The sequence below is a fragment of the Colobus angolensis genome, unplaced genomic scaffold (genome assembly GCF_000951035.1).
Source record: "Colobus angolensis palliatus isolate OR3802 unplaced genomic scaffold, Cang.pa_1.0 Scaffold68, whole genome shotgun sequence".
Taxonomy (NCBI): domain Eukaryota; kingdom Metazoa; phylum Chordata; class Mammalia; order Primates; family Cercopithecidae; genus Colobus; species Colobus angolensis.
Genome location: NW_012120487.1, coordinates 1,464,013 through 1,472,472, shown reverse-complemented (window position 1 = coordinate 1,472,472; position 8,460 = coordinate 1,464,013). Strand labels below are relative to the sequence as shown.

At 45.1% G+C, this 8,460-nt stretch overlaps 1 protein-coding gene across 2 annotated transcripts in view; it reads left to right on the top strand.

Annotated features, from left to right (window-relative positions):
* AGBL4 (ATP/GTP binding protein-like 4) overlaps window positions 1-8,460 on the top strand; it is a 1,493,990-nt gene that overhangs the window by 1,443,673 nt on the left and 41,857 nt on the right. The window lies entirely within an intron of this gene.

Sequence of the window (8,460 nt, the reverse complement as noted above, 5' to 3'; positions counted from 1 at the left end):
AGAAAGAAAGAAAGAAAGAAAGAAAGAAAGAAAGAAAGAAAGAAAGAAAGAAAGAAAGAAAGAAAGAAAGAAAGAAAGAAAGAAAACAATATGATAGATGGTAGGGCCAATCATTTAGCTACAGACTCTTGGAGAAAAGGGTTAGAGAGGGGGATATTTTGAGCCCTGTATGTAATGTATTGAGTATAAGGGGCCTATATAAAATCCAAATGGAGAAGTTTGGTTGGCAGAGGACTTTATAGGCCTGAAGTTCTGGAGACAGGCCTGGGCTTTGGATAGACTCAACATAGATTTTTCTACAAGGTTCTATAAAGTCACAATGAAGAAAAGATTTTTTTGGTGTACACAGTCAAGGTGGGCTTCTGCTTGATAACTTGGTGAAAAGAAAGCTAGACTGAGAGTTAAGACCCCAGTTCCAGTATGACCTTTTGCCCCTTGACTCCCTCATAAAGCTATGTGGCCTTGGTTAAATCATTTCACCTCTCTAGCTAAAGCCTGATACTAGGTAGATACTCAGTGAATACAAATCAATGAATGAATGAAGTGAAAGCAGGCCTCACCCAGCATGTGCTAGTCCACTTGGATCAAGAATAGGGCAATGAGTTATGTGATCTGTGCTGTTCAGAAACAGTATCGGCACCTGTATGCGGTTGGGGGTGGGTACTGCCTAGATGTTCGTTCTTGCCAGGGAGCCTTCACTAAATTTTAGGTGGAGGACAGGAGAGTAGGAAGCAGTCAAGTTTCACCTATTGGTTGGCATCTAAAGATACCTAGATACTTCCTAGTTCTTGTGTGTCATACCCAAGGTCAAAACTTTGTTAAGATTCCTAAGTAAAAAACGCTTCCATCAGAGGGTTTTGGGAACCGAAGTCTAAATTGTACTGCATGCAGTCTGTTGATTTTTTTCTCCTCCCTACAGACATGGGCTAGAGTTTGATCTTTAAATATGAATCCTTCTGATTGACTAAGTGGCTGAACTAATAAGAATAATAGTAGCAGTAATGGTAAAAATAATAATATTGAGAATGTGCTTCACGAAGAGGCTCAGGTCCCCGTACTAGAGCGTCAGCTTTGCCTGTAACTTGTGATGTAGGTTTGAGGAGGTCTGTTCCCTGCTTTGGGTCCTAATTCTCCTGTCTTTAGTGTAGACGATGAAATGATATAATCTTTAAGTTTATTTCCAGATACATAGAGAATCATTTGATTTGGGCCTTTGAGATAGTATCTCCATTTCACAAGTAGGGAAATGGAAGCCCAGAAAAATCAACTAACATGCCCCAGGCTGCACAGCTACTAGTGGTAGAGTGGGAACATAAATCCAGATTGATCCATCTCAAAGTGTGTGTTCGCTCCACTCTGCTGGCTAGGTTTTTATCTAACCCTCCTCCCTGCTCTGGAATCTTCCCAGTTTCCCTCCATTTCCTGTTGGACAAGAGCCTTTTCTGAACCCTGCAGAGGTTGGGACCTACTAGTCGGCTCTTACTCTCACCCCTCTCTCTGATCGGCATCCCTAGCTTTGACCTGTTTGCAATCTCTGATAGCCCAGTTGCAGCTCTGCTGGATACTGCCCAGACCCTCTCTGCAGTGCCCGGCTGAGCTGCTGCCTGTTGTGAGCCCTGCCTTGGGCTGACTGCCTCTCACCTCCAGATCAAAATGTGCCCCTGATTTCTGAATGTCTCCTGCCCAGGCCTGGAAAATCTAAACGTTATTACCTTCCCCTAGCCTCCCTCATCCCCTAAAATGAGATTTCTAAGGGCTTTATCTGCTGTTGTCAAGTTTATGGCCATAATTCGAAATGCTGTTAATATTACTGTCAGCAGAGAGCTACAAATTACAAAGTTGTAAAGTTACTTTATAGTGATAACTGTCAGCCTTCACTAGCAGCACCTGCAAGCCTCCATGGAAACCAAGTCGATGATAAATAGAGTTGATATTGTTTTAGGATTATGGCTGTTAGCTGACGGTCAAAAGAAATCCTGGCTGGTTCCTGTTTGTCTACATGAATATCCCCTTCAACTTATGCATATAATACTTGTGTTCCCACCTTCTTATTGCACAAATGTGGGGAGAGCCCAAAAGTTGAAAGACCATTTACCCAAGATTAGCTCCAACCAGTTTCAGGTTTAGGCCTAACTTTTATCAGTCCAAGGACAATGAGAGGGACTGTCTGCTATGTTATAGAAGCTTAATAAATAATTGTTGAATGCATGAATGCCTGGAACATTTGAGGGGGGCTTAATTGGACAATAATTGGAACAAAGATATTGAGTCATTTCTGCCTTTAGAGTAAAAAGAATGAAACAAAAGCAGCTTTGGAAGTAATGATTTGGGGAAATGAGGTTTCCTGTGCAGTAAAATGGTTTAGGCATCTTAATTGACGCTATTAAGTTTGATATTGATCAACAGGGCAATGTGTCAACTCCCACATCCACCACACTACCCTCCGCCAAAATTGAAGCTGATTTTGGCTGCATTCACATAAATAGATTTGGGGAGCAAAGAGGTGTTGGCCTTTCTTTGCCCTGCTATGTCAACGACCCTGGGAACTGTGTGTTCATTTCTGGCCCCCACTCTATGTCAAACATTGATAAAATGGTGCACAGGTCCTGAGGCATCAGGTGGGAAAGGGAACACAAAGCTAGGTTTACCAACTGCCCTGGTTTGCTTGGGACTAAGTGAGGAGTTTCCCAAAACAGGGGACTCTGTGCCAAAACCAGGACAGTTCTCAGCAAACAAAGATGGTTGGTCAACCTACCCAAAGCTATGACATATGAGGAACTGGTAAAAAATAATTGGGGATATTTTCTTTGGCAAGAAGACATGTAGGGGCTACATATTTGCTTTGGTCAAATTTCTAAAGTGGCGGTCCCCAAACTTTTTGGCACCAGGAACCGAATTCATGAAAGAAAAATTTTCAGTGGACCAGGGTTGGGAGGGGAGATGGTTTCAGGATGAAACTGTTCCACCTCAAATCATCAGGCATCAGTTAGATTCTTATAAGAAGTGCACAACCTACATCCCTCATATGCATGGTTCACAATAGGGTTTGCATTTCTATGAGAATCTAATGCCACTGCTGTTCTGAGAGGAGGTGGAGCTCAGGTCATAATGATCCATTGCCTGCCACTCACCTCCTGCTGTGCGCCTGATTCCTAACAGGCCACTGTAAAGAGCTCTCATGAAGCAGAGGCAGTAGATCTGTTCTCTGTGCCTCTAGAGGTTAGAACTAGAGCCAGTGGGAGATAGCTCCATTCTGAACTTTTATGGGGAAGATAATGACAGGGAGGGTCTGGAATCCAAGGCTATACTCACTGAGCACCTATACTGCACCAGGCCCTGTGCTGGTTTCTGGGGATGCAGAGCTGAGTGGCTGTAGCCTATGCCTGGTGAGGTTCCCAGGTGGTGGAGGAGATGGGCAGGAGAGTGACTGCAGGAGAGTTGTGACAGATGGGAACACAGGACATGGAGAAAAGGAGCATCTAACCTAGCCTTGAGGGGATCAGGGGGTAGGAGGAGGTGCAGGAAGGAAGAACCATCACTTTTACCAAGTCTAGAAGAATGAGAAGGGAGCAAAAGACTTTGCAGGCAGAGAGAGTAGTGTGTGTCCAGTCCAGAGAGCTGCTTTCCTCCTTTGGACATGTCTGAGCCTTGGGTGTGAGTTAGGGAGTGAGAGGCAATGAGGCCAGGGAAGGCTGTGGGAACCAGCTAGTGAAGCACCAGTGACCCACAACCACACCAGTGCTGCCTGGAGGGCACCATGGCAGCAGTGGGGAGGATGAGTTGAATGGGCTCAGTTGGAGATAGGTGAATGTATCACAAGCAAATGCCACAGCACCTCACCAAGTAACACCTGCCTGCCCTTCTCACTCTTCATCTTTAAAAGGATGTATTCCTGGGAGATTTGCTCTGAAAGTAAATCTAAGGATCTCCTTCCTCCTGATTCCCCTCAGGAGCCCTGATCCAGTTTCTCAGATCATACTATCTGGCCAGAAGTTTGGGATATCTCCTAGTGGAATGTTGTGTATCGGACAGTGTTTTGATGTGAGATTCATGAGCCGCATACTTTATTAATCCAGTCTCTGCTGCTGACTTGCTATGATCTTGAGCAAACCACTACCCTGCCCAGGATCCTATTTGTAAAATGAAGGGTTTAGACAAAGGGCCTCCATCCTTCAGGCTCATTCAAAGAGTTTATTTAATTTGGATCTAACATTTATTGAACATCTACTACGTACAGGACATAGTCATCTTAGGATTTTCTGTGACCCCTGGGGCCACAGGGCCATTCTCTATGGGACCACCAACTCTCCCTTTCTTTCAGAAAGACCCTAAAACTAGCACCTCATACCTCACTTCAGGCTGCATGCCCAGCCAAGACATGCTGCCTGTCTGGGATTTCTTATCCATCAATATTTTCCTCAAGATGATAAATTGCTGCCAATAAGAGGAGGCAGCTGCCAACTCTGTCTGAGACAAGGGCCTTTAGCTGGGGTTGTGGCCATGCTTGGCTTGTTGATGTGTCTCAAGAGACAGGAGGTGGGAGTTGTGGCTGGGAGGGATGCAAGTTGGAACTTAGAGGGAGGAGGACATCAGGATCACTGCTCTCAATCCATGCAGTTTCAGTTATGAGTTAGTGGAGAGGAGAGAGGAGACAAAGGATGCTCGGCTGTCAGTTTAAAAAAAAGAAAAGAAAAAAATACGTATTTTTTATGGTATTTATGAAGCTCCTGCAGAATGCCAAGCCCTGGGTAAGCCATCCAGATATAAACAGCATTCATCAGTGTATAAAGCGTATTCAGAACCATCATTTCATTTGATTCCCACAGCAATCCGTAGATATGAGTATTATTATCTCTATTTTACAAACAAGGAATTCAAGGGTCAGAGAAGGAGGCGCACTTTGTCTCTGTGTTCCTATCCTAAGCCAAGACCAGTCTGAGGCTCTAGAAGTACAGAAACTCAGAGCTGGACTAAGGAAGAATGTCCAGGTGGCACAGTGCTTAGGTAGTGGGGCAATATCCTCACAGAAGCTTGAACTTGTTTCTTCTGATATTAAATCCTCTGATTGCTCCAATAAAAGACACTTTCTTTGAAGAAATCAGTCATATGATTGAGGAGCTAATAGCTGAGATATAATAGATGCCACTGTTAATAATAGAATGAAGCAAGCATAGCCTTTGGAGCCAGACTGACCTGGGTACAAATCTTGGTTCTGCTATTTACCAGTTGTGTGAACTTAGGCAAGTGACCTAATCTCTCTGAGCCTCAGTTTGTCCATCTGTAACAATGATTATTATGATATTTACCTCACAGTGTTGTTTTCAGTAGATGGAAACAAAACAAATTCTCAGGTGCCTAATAGATTACCTGGAATATAATAAGCACTCAATAAATGATACTCTTATTATTACTAGCCAAGTACCCAGTTGGATGAAATCTGAGTAATGAATTCCTGGGTTATCAGAAGAGATGAAATCTGTTTGGATTATAGGTTTCAGGGAAACTTCCATGAAGGGTTTTTGAGATTCCTAAGGGGTTCTTCAGATTCTTAAATAACAGCCTTCTCAAAGGTGCGTTCAGAGTACTCTGATATCCCAGTAGAGATCTCTGTCCTCATGTGCATAGTTTGGAACTTTTACCAGGACAGATTCACTTAGGGTTAGTCTCAGGACTCAGTCTACTATGAAGATCTGTGACTAAAGCTAGGGTTCAGTCTGTAACTGGGATTTGATATTTGATGCTCAGCTAGAAACAGCATATATTAGCCCTCCTTAGTCTGGTGTTGAGGAAACATGTCATGATAAAGTGTTAAGACACTTGGGTTCTCATCACATAATTTAAGAACTGGAAAGTCCAGTGATTTTAATTTTTTAATGTGAATGTAGACAGCTGAGACTTCATCTGTGCCAGTTTCCCACTCTGCCTACTGCACCTACCTTGTAAATAGCTAGGCAGATCAAATGACATAGTAGGCGAGAAATTATTTTGAAAACTATTTCACTCTGGACTCAAAGAAGGGATGATTCCTGGTGAAGGGGAAGAGCAGGAGGGGGCTGGGGAGAAGTTGGAAGCATGTTACTTTTTTGGACAGAAAGATCTAGAATAGGGAAGAGGCAGGGGCAGGGCCTAGAGGAGGCGCTGGGCTGGTGTAGAGGCAGCCACCGAGGACCCAAGTCAGTTTAATTCCCAGCCTGTGTTAGCAGGGATGTGCATCACAGCCTAGCTTCATCAGAAAGATGCTGGCCACAGGGCTGGTAACCCACTGAACTGAGCAACAGTTTGGACTCTCTCCCAGCTCCTTCCCTCCGCTGCTTGCCTTTGGGGGACCACAAGCTGCAGCTTCCTTGCAGTTGCCTGAGGTTGAAGTGCCCTCTCCTGGCCCCCAGGGTGCATGGCTGCTGTGAGAGTCAGGCTCCCCTCCACATAGAGGATTGGAAGGCAGTCTGGTCCTTTGTCCGGGCTAAGTCCTATGCTCTGGAGGGCTTGAGCTATCTTTGTGGGGCTGGAGAGGGGAGGGGCACCCCCACCTCAATTCTCCCAGTTCTCTCTGCATAGCATTCCTCTTCCCTGCATAGGTAATCTCTCTTTCCTCCTTCAGTCCCCATTTTGTTTTCATTTTTGTCTTTTTGTCTTTCTATTTGACCCTCTCTCCCCCACACACTCACTCCCACACACACACACACAATTGCACATAACTTTATTACACCCTCTCTTACCTTCTCCACTTTTTATCTTCTCCCCCAACCCAACCTCCCTTCTTTCCTCCCACCTCTTCTACTTTTTTTTTCTCTTTTTCTTCCTCCTTAGCTCCCTCTCTCAAGGCGAATAGTGGAAACGTGTTGCACTAAATCCACATTTAGTGCCAGACGCTCAAACAAGAAGCCACTCTGTCCTCTCTTAAGTGGAGAATTAAGTATTCTCCACTTGGATGACCTTGAACAATGCTTTGTGCTCTGACACCTTAACTGACGTTGAGGATTGAATGAGGGGACCTGTGTCAGTGCACATCACAGCCCCTGCCCAAGTCAGGGGCTCAGCAGTCCCTGTTCTTCCTCATATCCCTTTCAGCCCCACTCTGCTGCCTCCTTCTTTCGTTCTTTTGATTATTTTCCAATTCTTCCTTCCCTCTCTCCTTCCTTCACTTTCCCCATTCCTCATACCATAGTTCAGATTCAGATTCAAATGCTGTAATACCTGTTGAGCTTTTCATAAATTGGGGACTTGACCTTCACCTTGAAAGAACTGTTTTTGGGTTTCACTGTCTCTCACTTCTGCCTCCTCAAGAGAGGACAGAGTGGTTTCTTGTTTGAATGTCTGATGAGGGGCTGAGTTAACTGTGAACTGAGTTAAGGGACAACCAGAGGTTGTCAGCATGCCCAGCGGGGTGTCTGTTCCCAGTGTGTCCTACAGGAAAGGTGTGTGGTGAGGAAGAAATCTCCCGAGGCCCACATGACATCCTGGTGGATGTGTCCATGGGCCAGTTATTGTAATTTGCTTGCTCATTTATTTATCACCTGTGGTAAATTATAACAAAAGCACCTGCCACAATAAAGCAATGAAAGACATTTCCTAGCCCTGAGCTCTTAAGGAAACATCTCACCTGGGAATCCATGTGGGGGCCCAGGAGGAGGCAGTGGCCTCTGGCTTCAAGAGCATTCCTTCAGCAGATGCCAACATGAGTGTCATGATGCCTCTCATAGTGTCCCCTGATGAATGCCAAGGGCACAGTCCCAAAACACAGTGCAAGGATGCAGCTGTCTGAAGTCTAGCTAGACACTACACCAAGGCTATTGTGAGTAACCTGCATCCTTCACGTCATCCTCTGAGACTATCATATCTCTCAGCTCAGCTATGGAGAAAGCCAGGAAAACCAAGAGGTGCAGGCTCAGGCAAAGGCCAGGAATGCAGGGATTTGAGCTGATGTGGCTCAGTGGTTGGGAACTCAGACTCGGAAATCATACAAGTCTGGTTTCAGATCCTAGTTTTGCCACTTCCAAGCCCTGTGTGACTTTGGGTAAGTTACTTCACCTCTCTGCACTTCAGCTATCTTATCTCTTGAATACAAGTAATGGTACAAACTTTTTGGGGTTGTGGTGAGAATTAAATAAGCTAATGCATGTCAGTACTTAACACCCTAACTGACTCCTGGTAAGGGATGATATCTATTATTACGCCTTACAGTTCTGTGTACTCACTTCATGGGGATCCCAGTAAGTCAGGGATCTGCTGACCAGGTGGTTGGGAGGCCACCTGATTGCCTGGATGGAGAACTGTCTGCACCACTACAGAGACACACGAAGCCAGATGACCAGTTTTAAAGCAAAAGAGGATTCTTCTTTTGGGTTCTCTCATAAGAAAGTGTGACTGGCCGGGCGCGGTGGCTCAAGCCTGTAATCCCAGCACTTTGGGAGGCCGAGACAGGCGGATCACAAGGTCAGGAGATTGAGACCATCCTGGCTA